The 15,486-nt window shown below is 41.2% G+C and overlaps 1 protein-coding gene across 1 annotated transcript in view; it reads right to left on the bottom strand.

Moving 5' to 3' along the window:
* Positions 1–13,751, bottom strand: part of FAM83B (family with sequence similarity 83 member B) — a 104,406-nt gene extending 90,655 nt beyond the window's left edge. The window contains exon 1 of the mRNA XM_033217492.1: positions 13,661–13,751. The gene's annotated coding sequence lies outside the window, so the exon portion shown is untranslated. The remainder of the gene's footprint in view (positions 1–13,660) is intronic.
* Positions 13,752–15,486: the final 1,735 nt, after the last annotated feature.

Below are 15,486 nucleotides of genomic sequence, written 5' to 3'. Positions count from 1 at the left end.
TTAATAGCATGCAGAAAAGCTTGTTACAATGTTATGTAGCTAACAAGCAGGCTACAAAACCATGTAAGAGCAAAATTATAATTGGAGAAAATATACCCAAAAACAAAAGGAAAACACATACACACACACACACACACACACACACACACACACACAGACACATATAATGAGGGTGGTTTTCTGAAGCTTCTTTTCACTTTTCTGTATTTAACATTTGTTAACTCATTATATATACAATACAATGTTAAACCATTAGTAATACAATACAATGAATATGTATTATTTTGCAATGGGGAAAGATTTTTTTAAAAGAAGTACCTCAACAGTTATTTTTGAGTTTACAATAACCACTTCTTTTCTCATTCACAGATTGTTGGCTGTAATTAGTGATTCAAAACTCTGCATATCTAAGTTTAATAATTCTTACAGAGCAACACATGAACAAGTACAGAATATCCAAACTAAAGTCATATGGGTACAGACCCATAAAGGAAAAAAATTAAAATAACTAGATGTACTTAATTAGGGCTTAGTAAGTAGCTCACTGACACAGTGTCATGCCTAACTCTCGGGAGCTAGTACAACAGTCAGTGAAAGGAGCTCCCACAGTAATCCCCAATACATGTTATCCCTTCTCATGCATTATTTAAATGCATCATACTCTACCCTCTCCACCAGATTGTGAGCTCTATGACAGCAGAGATTATGTCTGTTCAGCACAATTCTAAATGCTCAGTAAGTACATAATTGTTAAATAAGCTCATGATATACTGCCTTAATAACTGAAGGCAACAGAGTGAGAGTTGACTAAAGTATAAACTAGAGACTGCTAAAAAATAAATTTAAAAAAATCATAATACTTATGGCCGGGCGCAGTGGCTCAGGCCGGTAATCCCAGCACTTTGCGAGGCCGAGGCGGGCGGATCACGAGGTGAGTTGGACTCCAGCCTGGCCAACACCGCGAAACTCAGTCTCTATTAAAAATACAAAAATTAGCCGGGCGTGGTGGCGGGTGCCTGTAATCCCAGCTACTCAGGAGACTGTGGCAGGGAGAATCGCTTGAACCTGGGAGCAGAGGTTGCAGTGAGCTGAGATCACTCTATTGCTCCAGCCTGGGTGACAGAGTGAGACTGCGTCTCGGTCGGGGGAAGGGGGCGGTGGGGCGTGGAGGGCGGTGGGGGGAAGGGGGCGGTGGGGGGGAGGAATTTTAATACTCATACAGAAATTGTTAATATTTGAACACACATTTGCTTATGTTAAATCGAGGTTAGGTTTTTGGTAATATAAAATATTACCCATTTATAAAGGGCTTCAGAAAGAATAACCAGAAATGCATTGAGTACTGTAAAGGTGATTAGGTAAATGGATAGATCTGTATCAAAAACATAAATATTGATTTCAAATGATAACTTTGTCAGAAGAAAAAAGGTGGTATCAAGTGTCTTTGGGGATTCGCCATAAAATTTGCATTTTTCATTGTTTTATTATGTTAAAGTCATTCAGCAAACAGTTTCTGGGCATTTTCATTAATCATAACAAGATAAATTACCAAGACTTGTGTTTTCTACACAAGTAGTGATACAAATTAACTATAAAGCATGACTCATTTTTTCTGGTGTTTCTGATATCAGTTATTATATAAACTTACTTCAATAGCAAGAAAAGATAAATTGGGTGTTTAAATAAATTATGGTTATGTATGTTTCGTATATCAATAATGTGAAATTGAAGTAACTATATATTGCAGAGCAGTCCCTGGGAAGCTGAAGTCTATATTTTACAACTTGATATAATATATTAGTATATGGCTTAAGTTCATCCAATAAGTCATCCAAATATGAATCTAGATTCTTTTTTCAAGAAGAATGCATCCCTCACTCTACTCTAAAGGTAGGTAAAACTTACAACAGGATGAGGACCTCCTTTTCTTGAAAATGTCGGATAGGTGGGGGAAATGACTTTTATTTTCTTCTTTTTTTTTTTTTTATTTTATTTGAGATGGAGTCTCGCTCTGCCGCCCAGGCTGGAGTGCAGTGGCGCAATCTCGGCTCACTGCAAGCTCCGCCTCCCGGGTTCACGCCATTCTCCTGCCTCAGCCTCCCAAGCAGCTGGGAATACAGGCACCCGCCAGCACGCCCAGCTAAGTTTTTTGTATTTTTAGTAGAGGCGGGGTTTCACCGTGTTAGCCAGGATGGTCTCCATCTCCTGACCTCGTGATCCGCCCGCTTCGGACTCCCAAAGCGCTGGGATTACAGGCGTGAACCACTGCGCCCGGCCGGAAATGACTTTTCAATAGTGACTACTGTTAGTGCCAATGGTATCTGAAAATCATTGCTGAGATATGCAGAAGACTAAGAATTTTCCTCAAGTGTCATCAAAGCTGTTGATTTCCTGTCATCAGGGTTTGGACTTAGGAGTTGCCATCTCTCTTAGCTCTTCTCTCATTACTCTCCCAGAAAAATCCCATTCAGCCTTATATCCGTGAATGACTTGCAAACCTCCAGACTTCACTGCTCCCTTCTCCTCTAGACTCACATATCCAGTTGGTTTACGGACATCTTCCCTGGATATGCACCAGGTTTTCTTTCCTTACACCTAACATCCTGAGTTAATTTCCGATTTAGAATCTTTGCACCAGCTGTTCCATCTGCCTGGAATGCTCCTTTTTTTCATTTCTATCTTACCCATATGCCACCTTCTCTGCGAGGTCTTCCAGACTACCCATTGTAGAGAGAACCCACCCTCTCTGCCATACTTAATCGTTTTACCCTGCTTTAACTTATAACACTTATTATGTGAAATAAAATAATTATTTATTTATGTGCTATTTCCTGTACCCCCTTCAGTAAAATAACAGCTGCTTAAAGGCCACTGAGTTGGTATATTCTAATTTACCAGTGGCCCCATCATGTTGGTTATTCCATATTTTGGGTATCATCACTGTCTTGGATAAGACCTATTCTCTTAAAAGTAAATTCAGTTCTGCCCTCACGGTATAATTATAAAGGAGAAATAACTAGAGATCTATTGGCCTACCCCTTACTTATTCACCTTGACGTTCCTCCTCCTCCTCTTCCTCCTCACTTCAGAACACTCATATACAATCCCCTGAACACCACAGGAAGTAGGGTTCAGTCTCTTTCAACCTCAGTTTCAGAAATGTAGTATAATTTATAAAAAGACATATTTAGACAAAAACACCACAGGCAACAAGAGCCCCATGGAGTGAAATGCTGAATGCGTCATGTACCCTCCTGCCCCACCTCTAAGTCTAAAAGGCAATAAAGTCACTCTTGGTACATGCTGACATTTGCAGAGTAAATGCTGTAGGAAAACTAATAAATGTATGTTCCAATATGAACTCTTAAAATGGCTTCCCAAATACATTTAACAAGGGTAGTGTGCCTCAACTAGAAAATAGTGAGGAAGTCTATAAATAAAATGTCTTAAGAAAATATATTTTGTTATGTTAGGAACAGCTTTTCACAAAAAGTAAAATTGTTACATACATTTAGTAGCAGGGAAGCAGTCTCAGACTGTTATAAAGTAGAGGCTTTAAAACAGAAATAATTTTGTGCCAATTGTGTAAGTGGACACAAATTTATTTAGTTTGAATGCCAAATAATATTAAATATTAATAATATATCTAGCCTGGAAAGATTTCAGTTTTCACGTGGTTAAAGAGCCATATAAATAATCAGAATATCTAAAATAATCCCAATGCCTACCAATTCTTTATTAGTCATTTCCCTTAGGATTCACTTTCAATCAAGCCTGGCTAGACAGCTGTATCACAACTGAAAAAAGTGCTTTTCTCTTTGTTACCCCAGAAACTGCCAACAAACCTGATTAGAAAACCAGCCCACTCTAGTTCAACTTTTTATTCTTTTTGAAATAACCTTTTTCGTTGGCTTCTTCACTTGTTTATAGAGAATTTGCACAGAGGGAAGTTAATAAATAAGAAATAAAGAAATATAGCTTTTAAATGTGTAAAATGCTGCTGGATTTACATAGACAGATTTCTAGGACTTGTGGCTTCCCTACAAACAGTAACCTGGTTTCTCAGCTCTCTCTCTCTACAATTGTGCTCAATTCTTCTGACAGCGGCGCTAACTTGGAAGACTGCAGTTCTGAGACAAAGCTGATGTTTATAGAACTCTGCTAGTCACAGTTGCTTAAACCACACCTGAACCAGAAACTGCACCTGGCAGCTTACTTCACTTTCATCTGTCCTTAAGGCCTATGTCAGCATAACAGTGAGGGAGGAGACGACTTGGCCACATAGTATTGCAGTTATCACTGGTTTACTTATCACTTTGCACAGTTTACCCGTGGGTGTGGATATGTTAGTCTATGAGTAAATCTTGATTTTTCCACTCCTTTGCAGCTCAAAGTTCTAATTGATTTCAAAGACAGGGTTCCTCGCTTCATCTCTCAATTAAGCTTTCCCCAAAGAGCTGTGGCCATTATTTAGAAATTGCTACAACACTATATATCTTAAGTGAAAAGACCTTGGCACCCTTTCCATGGAATCATCATTGATTATGTTATCTAAACCTTTCTTCTCTTTGTTTCAGTTTTAAACATCCTCTATACAAATCAAAAATATTTCGCATATGTATACAAAATAAACTGAATTATTTGGGAGACAATGGAATTTCTACATTGTTACATTAAAATCAAAGATGATTCGTTTCTTTAACTCAAGTAATTAATGATTTTATCAAATCATTTTCTCTGGGTGAGATACATCCACACACACACTTAGGATTTCAAGGGCTCCTGCCCCCACTTTTTGGTGAATCGTATTTTGGATCCACTTGAAATTTCTGTGGAATCACATTTTGGATCTAATGACCTTGGAGAGATTTAACACTCTTCTTTTCCTGTAAATCACTTATTCCAATTCTTCCACATACAAGATTTAACATGCTAAATGGGAGTGAAGCCACTCCATAAACAAAATATAGAATTTCAAAAAGTTTGAAGACCTTATGTTAATAACAGAGCTATGAGTAAGGCTTTGAGTATGAACCAAAAGTGACAGATTTCTCAGATAATATATTGAGATATCAGTGGACATGAATTGGCCTAGTATCATACAAATAAGTGCTTCTGCAATAAAGCATTTTCTATATTTCTTTCAATGTATATGGACTGATGTTTTTATCTGACATTAACAGACACAGAAATTGTAGCCATATGCTGTAATTTTCAATTATACGTATAAGTGATCTCCTACTTAGTTCTTTTGACATTTGAAAATCCTGAACTTTTCTGCATGAGAGATTGACACTCAAAACAACTTTACTAATTCCAGTGTTTAATCTATTATTACTAAGTATTTCATTTTACTGTACATGGGGCTGCCAGCATGTCAATATGCAGTTTCAATAATATCATTGTATTTCTTTTTACCGTGTATTTGCACACTTATTTGAATATTTTATTGCAATTTGAACTTATAATAAATTTTGAAAACTGGAAAAATGAAAATTCTGAAGTTAGTGGCAGGATGTTTATAATTTGAATTAAAGCAAAGATGAACTTCACTGTACATGCCAAAAGAAGTGACTCTTTGGTCCTGATCAGATGACCACTGCACATATGTTCCAATGTGACGAAAAGGAACAATTTTTTAGAAGTATAAAATATTAGAAACATATTGTTGAATATTGTGCTTACAATGTTTAAAGAGTAATTGTCAATTGTATTTATATTTTAGCTACTAGAAAATAAAATTTGCCTTGTATTAGAAAATAAAATTTGACTTTCATACCTAGGCATACGTTGAAGATAATACAGGTTGGGTTCCAGACACCACAATAAAGTGAGTATTGCAATAAAATGAGTTACACACATTTTTTTGGTTTCCCAGGGCATATATAAGTTATCTTTACATTATATTGTGGCCTATTAAGTGTGCAATAGCATTATGTCTAAAACACTAATGAACAACCTTAGTCAAAAGATACCTATCGCCAAAAAAATGCTAACTATCATCTGAGCCTTCAGCAAGTTGTAATCTTTTTGCCGGTGGAGGGGCTTGTCTTGATGTTGATGGCTGCTGACTGATCAGGGTGGTGGTTGCTGAAGGGTGGGGTGGTTATAGCAATTTCTTAAAATAAGACAATAATGAAGTTTGTCAGAAAGATTGACTCTTCCTTGCACAAACGATTTCTCTGTAGCATGCAATGTTGTTTAACAGCATTTTACATATTGTAAAACTTCTTTCAAAACTAGAGTCAATCTTCTCAAGCCCTGCTGCTGCTTTACCAACTAAGTTTTTATAATATTCTAAATCCTTTGTTGTCATTTTAACAATGTTCACAGCTCCTTCACCGAGAGTAGATTCCATCTCAGGAATCCACTTTCTTTGTTCATCTATGAGAAACAATTCCACATCCATTAAAGTGTTGTCACGACACTGAAGAAACTAAGCCACACCATCAGCCTCGTCTTCTAATTCTATTAATAGTTCCCTTGCTATTTCCACCATATCTGCAATTACGTCCTCCACAAAAGTCTTGAACCTTTCCAAGACATCCACAAGAGTTAGAAGCAACTTCTTTCAAACTGCTGTTAATGTTGATATTTTGACCTCCTCCCATGGATCATAAATGTTCTTAACGGCATGCAGAATTGGGAATTCTTTCCAGATTTTCTATTTATTTTGCTCAGATTCATTAGAGGAATCATTTATCTGTGACAGCTACAGCCTTATGAAATGTCTTTTTAAATAATAAAACTTAAAAGTCAAAGTCACTTCTTGATTCATGTGCTACAGAACAAATGTTGTGTTAGAAGGCATGAAAACAACATTAATCTCCATCAGATCTCTTAGGTGACCAGGTGCACTGTCTATAAGCAGTAATATTTTGAAAGGAATCCTTTGTTTCTGAGTAGGTCTCAACAGTAGGCTTAAAAAGTCAGTAGACCTTGCTGTAAACAGATGTGCTCTCATCTGAGCTTTGTTATTCCATTTATATAACACAGGCAGACTAGATTTAGAATAATTTTTAAAGACCTTAGGCATTCTGGGATGGTAAACGAGCACTGGCTTCAACTTAAAAGTCACCAGCTCCATTAACCCCTAAAAAGACAGTCAGTCTATCCTTTGAAATCAGGCATTCTCTAGCTCTGAAATACCAGATGACATCTTCTTCCACTAGAAGGCTGTTTCACCTACATTAAAAATGTGTTGTTTAGTGTCACCTTGTTCATCAATTATCTTAGCTAGATTTTCTGGATAACTTGCTTCAGCTTCTCCATCAGCACTTGCTGCTTCACTTTGCACATTTACATTTTGGAGACAGCTTCTTTCCTTAAACCTCAGGAACCAACCTCTGCTAGTTTCATACCTATCTCCTGCAGCTTCCTCATTTCTCTCAGCCTTCATAGAATTGAATAGAGTTAAGGTCTTGCTCTGGATTAGACTTTGACTGAGAATGTTGTGGCTGGATTGATCTATCCAGGGGTGTCTAATCTTTTGGCTTCCCTGGGCCATATTGAAAGAAGCATTGTCTTGGGCTACCCATAAAATACACTAACAACAATAGCCAATGAGCTAAAAATAAAACAAAACAAAAAATTGCAATAAAAATCGCATAATCTTTTAAGAAAGTTTATATTCAAAACTGTCCTAGGCTGCATACGGCCTGCAGGCCACAGATTGAACAGCCTTGAACTCTAGACCAATAAGACTTTCTCCCTATCAGCAATAATGCTATTTTACTCACTCATCATGTGTGTGTTTACTGCAGTAGCACTTTTAATTTCCTTCAACAACTTTTCCTTTGCTTTCACAATTTGGATAATCATCTAGTACAAGAGGTCTAGCTTTTAGCCTATCTCAGCTTTCAACATGACTTCCTCACTGGGCTTAATCATTTCTAGCTTTTGATTTAAAATGAGGGCATGCAACTCTTCCATTCCCTTGAACATTTAAAGGCCCTGGTAGAGTTATTAAGTGGTCTAATTTCAATATTGTGCCCAAGGAGAGGGAAAGACACAGGGGAATGGCCGGTTGGTGGAGCAGTCAGAACACACACAACATTTATAGACTAAGTTCACTGTCATATGTGCACATATTTGTAACACCCCCAGAAAATTACAAGAGTAGCATCAGAGATCAATGATCACCAAAAAAGATATTATAAAAATGAAGGAATTTGAAATACTGTGAGAATTACCCAAATGTGACACAGAGACACAAAGTGAGCATGTGCTGTTGGAAAAATGGCACTGACAGACTTGCTTGAGACAGTGTTGCCAGAAACCATCAATTAGTAAAAATACAATTGCGCAAAGTCCAATAAAGCAAAGCACAATAAAACGAGATATGCTTCTAATTTTAATTGTACAGGTTTTTAGAATACCAAAGTAGAGAATTGTGCTGATAAAGATGACAGACAGCAATAAAGAACGGTAAATAGGCCAGGCATGGTGGTTCACGCCTGTAATCCCAGCACTTTGGGAGGCTGAGGCGGGTGGATCACAAGGTCAGGAGTTTGAGACCAGACAGGCCAACATAGTGAAACCCCATCTCTACTAAAAATACAAAAATTAGCTAAGCATGATAGCAAGTGCCTGTAGTTCCAGCTACTTGGGAGGTTGAGGCAGGAGAATCGCTTGAACCCGGGAGGTAGAGGTTGTGGTGGGCCAAGATTACACCACTGCACTCCAGCCTGGGCAACAGAGCGAGACTCCATCTCAAAAAAACAAAACAAAATGTAAATAAATCAGTAGTTCAACAGATGGTGAAATGGACAACTAAACAGAAGTATGAAATGGGAGATAAGAAAGATGAACAGGTAAAAAAGTAAATCAGAAGGAATGAGAAGGGATAAAAAGAGAAGGGAGGTGAAGAGAAAAACATAATGGGAAGGAAAAGAAGAGAAGCATAAAAGAAAAAAGAAGGAAGAGAAGCGACAAAAGGAGGGTAGAAAGGATGAGATGTGACAAAAAAGACGAAAAGGCCAATAAAGATGAAACTGGAAAGGAAGAGTTGAAACTAAAAAAAAGAACCACGGGAGAACACTGTAAACAGTTACTTACTCTAAAAACATCTTCGCTATATTGCACTCATCTTTAACAAATAACTCAGAAGTTATATTTGAAAAAATACAGCACTTAAAAAAAATTTTTTTTTGAGACGGAGTCTCACTCTGTCACCCAGGCTGAAGTGCAGTGGTGTGACCTCGGCTCACTGCAAGCTCTGCCACCCAGGTTCAAGCAATACTCTGCCTCAGCCTCCCAAGTAGCTGGGACTGCAGGCACCCGCCACCACACCTGGCTAATTTTTGTATTTTTAGTAGAGACGCTGTTTCACCATCTTGGCCAGGCTGGTCTTCAACTCCTGACCTTGTGATCCACCCGCCTCGGCCTCCCAAAGTGCTCAGATTACAGGTGTGAGCCACCACATCTGGCCGTTAAAATATAGTACTTTTAAAACATCTGTTGAGACCAGGCATGGTGGTTCACGCCTGTAATCCCAGCACTTTGGGAGGCCGAGGCAGGCAGATCACGAGGTCAGGAGATCGAGACCATCCTGGCTAACACGGTGAAACCTCGTCTCTACCGAAAATAAAAAAAACATTAGCCAGGTGTCGTGGCGGGCCCTTGTAGTCCCAGCTACTTGGGTGGCTGAGGCAGGAAAATGGCGTGAACCTGGGAGGCAGAGCTTGCAGTGAGCGGAGATCGTGCCACTGCACCCCAACCTGGGTAATAGAGTCAGGCACTGTCTCAGGAATAATAATAATAAAAAAAATCTGCTGAATGAGTCTTATGAGACTAGGTTATTTGGAGGAACATGCGTTAAGAATTAAAGCCATAATTGCTAGTGTGTATATATAAATGACAGCCCAAACATCTCATGTTGATTGATTCTATTACCACCATTGAGATGGAAGATGTCACTCTTTAGTGCTTTGAAAACTGCCTTTTATTACCCAAGTAGTAATGTTTATGTAATCAAAGAAGGAACCTGATGCTAAATAAAGAACGAAAACCCTTTGAAATGAAAATTTGGCCAAAGTAGTGGAAATAATAAGCTTCACAGTGATATTGTGAGGAAACCTTAGTTAACATTATTTTATGATACTCTCAATAAGAAGTGATCACAGAGAATTTCAGAGCACTGTGGGTGGTACACAGGAGTGGCCACATAGTCTAAACCTTTCACAATACCAGTGAAAAACTTGCAAGCCTAAAGGATGTTAATACTTTGTCAAAAAACATGACAACCCCAGGGCTGCTAATGTTCAATTTCACAAATGATTAATGAACACGAACAACGTCTGCTGTGATGTTCAGAGAATAGGAAGGAACTACAAAAATCAGTGGACTTGATCCATTTATTTATTTGTGCACTTGTAATCATCATTAGGTCCCTAAACTGCAAGCTTCCTAAGATCCAGGAATATATTTTCACTTTCCTACCCCCGGAGAGGAACATACTGCTTGGCAGATAATGGTCAATAAATATGTTTAATCAAAGGGATAGTGTAAAAGAGCACAAAGTGAAGAGCCATTAGATAATCATCATCACTGCATAACTTCTCTATAAACTCTTTAACATAGGCCCCTGCTAGTAACCTGGAGATTACACCTGACCCTATGTCAGTATGCAAGAGAGGCTGACTATGACTGCTTTAAGCTCCCCAGGGACCAGTAATCTACAAATTATTTAAGACACAGCTCAAAAGATAAATGTCATGTGCCCTGAGGGGACATCTCACCCCACTCCTAAGGACAATGTAAAAATAAAACAAAAGACAAACTGGGTAGTAATTAGATGTCCCGTGAGGAAAAGTTTCCTACCATTCATGATCATGTGATTCCAGGACTTCCCAATATAGACAGCAAGCCCAGTGAATATATCCCTCAAATTTGGATCATCTCTCCACCCAGGCTCACCTTCCTTACAGCATCACAGCCCCCGAAAACATCCTTTGCCCCTCCATTCCCCACCCCTACCTTCTGTACATGTTAGCCCCCTGCCTCCTTAGTGCACCCTCCTCCCCAGCATACAGCCCACTTGCCCCCCACTCCACCTCACCTCCATGTGTATCCTTTCCACTGGAGCCTACCATTTCCCCCAGCTCCTGTCTTCCCACAGCACTCCGCCTCCCAATCTCCTTGGGAAGCCTGCTCTACCCTTAGGGGCCAGGATAATTCTAGACAGTGCCCATGCCCATTGGCACACCTCAGTGGGAAGGAAGCTCCCACTGAAGGCTCTAACACATTTTCTCAGAGAAATGTTGTTGGCTTTAATTCTTGATGGAGTTTAAGTGCTATTTGTACAAATTTTTTTCTACAGCATCCTGAAAGCTGGGCTGTGAATAACTGTCATTTAGAACTCTGTTTCCACAGGGGAGTGGAGGTATTCTGATGTTCAAATGATAAATTCAACAACAAAATTCTAAAATACATTCCATTTCCAGGTCAGAAATTAAAGGAACAAAAGCACATTTCAAAATAAACAAAACATTGTGTTTAAAAAGCTGAATTGTGAAACATCCATGGGACAGTCACATTTTGCAACTTATAAAGGGACAGATGTGCAAACTTACCTAACTAGCTAAACAAGGATAACTTGAAATTTTACCAATAATTAATTAAACTAAGCTAGGTGGCCTCTTTTCAAAAGATCTCATCCAACCAGATTTATGTATTGGAAGAGTCCTGCTTTGATGGGATCACAGTTTTTACCCCAAGATTCTGGACACTTAAAAGTATAATAACATTACATTTTGGCAACTCAGTATTGTATAATGTAATTAAATGGGAAACAAGTAGGTGAGTTGCTGCAAGGTGAGTCATGGTCAAGAAAATACTCAGTGACTGAACCTCCACCTTAAACTATAAAGAACAGTGGACGCTAAAGGGAATAAAATAGAAAGATTAATAAAATTAATTACTTCATCCCAAAAAAGTTTAGCCAGTTAGCGTCATAAACTCAAGGGCATAAACGTAAGAGACATCACTGAGTCAGCACCAGAGGTGTGGTTTGTCTGCATCTATACAGTCTCTTTCAGCAACTGTTCAATTGGTAATGCTTCCCACAATAAATTCTCAGCATCTGCGGTCTAGAGCCTGCCAGCTTTAAAGGCAGGATCCACCCAGCCCCTTAGGCAGGCTCTAGAGGGTGTAGCCAGCACCCTAAATAGGTGTATACCCCCCCACGTGTGCCTGAGCCCCAAAGGCAAGGGGGTGGAATTTGCAATTGGAAGGTGTGGGGACTTTTCTGGGAACTATAGGAAGACAGAGAGAAACAAACGCAACAAAGACCGGCACTCCCAGCCTTCCATCATTCTGTTTCATATTATTCTCATTCGTCAATGATTTTGAAGCCTCCCACCGCCACCACCACCACCACCACCACCCCCAAAAAAAACCCAGCTTTCTCTTCTAAGTGCCTTTCATCACTGTCTCCTTTCCTGATGCTAGTCAGCAATGATTCAGCCTCTGTCATGGATTTCCTCCTCGGGGCTCTTGCACTTGTTAGGATGAGAAAGGGAAAGAAGGGAGGTGCCTGCCAGTAACCTGGCAAGATGTTTGTAAATGGGAATTTGGACATAAGGTGTTGGGCATTAAATTCTAGCCTCAACTGCTTGCCACCCTCACACCTTCTTCTTAAGTGTTCTGGCCGCCTGAGCTCTCATTTCCACTTCTAGGTCAGAGAGACCCTATAACCTCACCACTCCAAGCATAGACAACGTGCTAACTTGTGTTCCCATAACCTCCCAGCCTCCTCCTATAAAGCACTGATGTCTCCTGACATACCTATGACCCCTGCAATGAACACAGGCACATCCACTGCCTCTTCACTCACCTTATACAGGCAAGTCCCCCCACATATCACACAGAATAGGCCAAAAGTCGCCAAGTCCCGTTCCAGGAGCAACCTGCTCTAGGCATGCTCTCCTCTTCTAGATCACTCACCACGATCTAGAGCAGTGGTTCTCAAACTTTGGTAGGTACAGACTTTCTCCTGGAGAGCTGCTAGGGCGCACAGACCCAGACTTAGGCCGACCCAAGTTTGAAAAACACAGGTCGCTACCAGTCTGCACTCAGAAACGGGATTCTGTACAATTAAGAGGTTGTGTGAAAAAAAAACTGTCTTTTCAAGTTCTGCTCCTCACTCCGGATCTAAAGAACACCCACGCCCCTCAGCGACCTAAGGTCTCCCACCTTTTCCCGGAACCCTCCACCCCCACGCCCTCCGCTTCCACCCTGGGTTTCCTCCCACGAGAATCTTCCCAGCGGTCTCTCCTCCCGCTTCCTCTCCCGTGGTCCTCGGCGCACTCCTACACTGGGAAAGAGGAAACAAATCCAGCGTCCACGAGCGGCGGCGCCCGTCCTTTGGGGACCCAAACCGACTCCGCCTGAGACAACTTTTCAAAGTTCTCAACTCACTCGCACCCACACGACAATGAAAGAAACGTAGAAAAGACTAAAGCAACTGAGCTCTGCAACCTGGGGAATTTCCAATCCCGCGCGCGCTCCCAAGGGGGAGGCCCCTATCCCTCCCGTACGCCGCGCCGGCCAGGGGCGGGTGAAGCCCTGGGCCCCCCCAGCACCCCGAGCACCTCAACCCTGCACCCGCTGGGGTCCAGCCCGCCGTGGTCCGGGGCAGGGGAGCCCGAGCCCCACTTACGGCCAGGAGCGCCCCAAGCCGCGCGCAACCGCGCCAGCCACACCGCGCCGGCTGCCGAAGGTTTGCCTCCCAGGAAGCAGCGAGCGCCTGGGCGAGGGCGGGGAGGGGAGGGGAGTTACCTGCCCAGCGTCAAGTCGGCGGAGGGAAGCTGATTCCGGGCCGAACCGCGCCTCCCCGAGACCGAGGTGCAGCGCTAGAGGGGGCGGGAGTGGAGACGGGTTACAACAAGTCCCTAGTCGTGGCACGCCAAACCCCAAACAGCCAGAAAGCGCTCGGAACCTGTCTGAACTCAACCACCCAACCCTCTCCCAGCGGAGTATGAAAAAGCCTTTCTTTCCTGCCCGCCCTCGGGGCTACGGGGCAATTACAAGTCCCGACACCCTGCTCCTGGGCTGGGGCGAGGAGCGATCCCGGAGGACAGCGACGCTCACCTGGGAAGAAGGCGGATCTAGGCCGAGCGGGGCAGTGGTCCCGGCCTCGCTTCTCCCTGGGCTGGAGGAGAGGCCTGGGGACCGCGGGGTGAGAGCAAAGGTTGTAGCACCCTCGAGAGTGTGGGGCGGATTCATCCATAGTAGGTAATTCCAGTGGGCATCCCGCAGTGCAGACTCCTTCTCAACGCCTAAGAGTTTTTAGGCTTGGAGAAGACGTGGGGAGTGGAAAAGTACAGGAAAAAGTGCTTGTGCATTTACCTTTTTATGTAAAAGAATTTTTTTTTTTTTTTTGAGACGGAGTCTTGCTCTGTCGCCCAGGCTGGAGTGCAGTGACCCATCTCGGCTCACTGCAAGCTCCGCCTCCTGGGTTCACGTCATTCTCCTGCCTCAGCCTCCGAAGTAGCTGGGACTACAGGCGCCTGCCACCACGCCCGGCTAATTTTGTTTGTATTTTTTAGTGGAGACGGGTTTTCACCATGTTAGCCAGGATGGTCTTGATCTCCTGACCTAGTGCTCCACCCCCCTCAGTCTCCCAAAGTGCTGGGATTACAGGCGTGAGCCCCCGCGCCCGGTCAGAATTTCAAATATCATCAAAGATTTTGGTACTGACTCTCAACTGTCCTAGTTACAGATTTGGGATGAAAGGATATTGTTTAAAATAGGGAGATGTGCGTCAAAAGCAGGTCACTCTAGGTGGGATACTGCGGAGCAATGTTACTGAAGTAGAGACAGTACAATTTAGTTTTAACATGAAATACAGTAAATAATAAAATTTATTTTTCATTTCCTTGCCTACACCTCAGTAAATCTGTCATGAGTATTTACAATAACTTGTGTAATCACGTAGACTTCAAGATACAGTCATTTGCAGCAAATGTTTAAAATGCAGCCTAGTACTGTAAGAATGGAGTTTAGGGTAATAATAGGCATATTTTAAGCTTCTGGCATAATATATAAATTATCATAAAATCGAATTGACCCTTAAAAATGACTTTCATGGCTATTTGGCCCCTAATTAAACAGTTTAGGAAAATGCTAAACCATTAAGGTTTGGATTAATCCCTAACTGATGTGCTGATTTAAACTGAAGAATGAAATTCACATTAGTCTGGATACTGAAACATCAAAGGCCAAAGTCAGGAAAGTAAAAGCAAATTCCAGGATAGTACAAAGCTAATCTTCCAAATCGTGTCTGATTTGTAGTTTCTTTTCTTCAAAACAATGTAGAGAATTGTCTTGTTTTATGTATTTATTTTTTTCCTTCTGTTCCTAATTTTCACATCTCACTTTCTAGTATTTTTTCAGTTCTCTTCCTCATTTTTGGCATGCAATCCATTGACTAAATTAATATTCTGTGTGTGGTACTTAATATACTGGCATGTTTCTACAACTTTT

This window comes from Trachypithecus francoisi, unplaced genomic scaffold (assembly GCF_009764315.1).
Source record: "Trachypithecus francoisi isolate TF-2019V2 unplaced genomic scaffold, Tfra_2.0 Lachesis_group10, whole genome shotgun sequence".
Lineage (NCBI taxonomy): Eukaryota > Metazoa > Chordata > Mammalia > Primates > Cercopithecidae > Trachypithecus > Trachypithecus francoisi.
The sequence above is the reverse complement of the archived record's forward strand: the minus strand, read 5'-3'. Positions and strand labels throughout refer to the sequence as shown.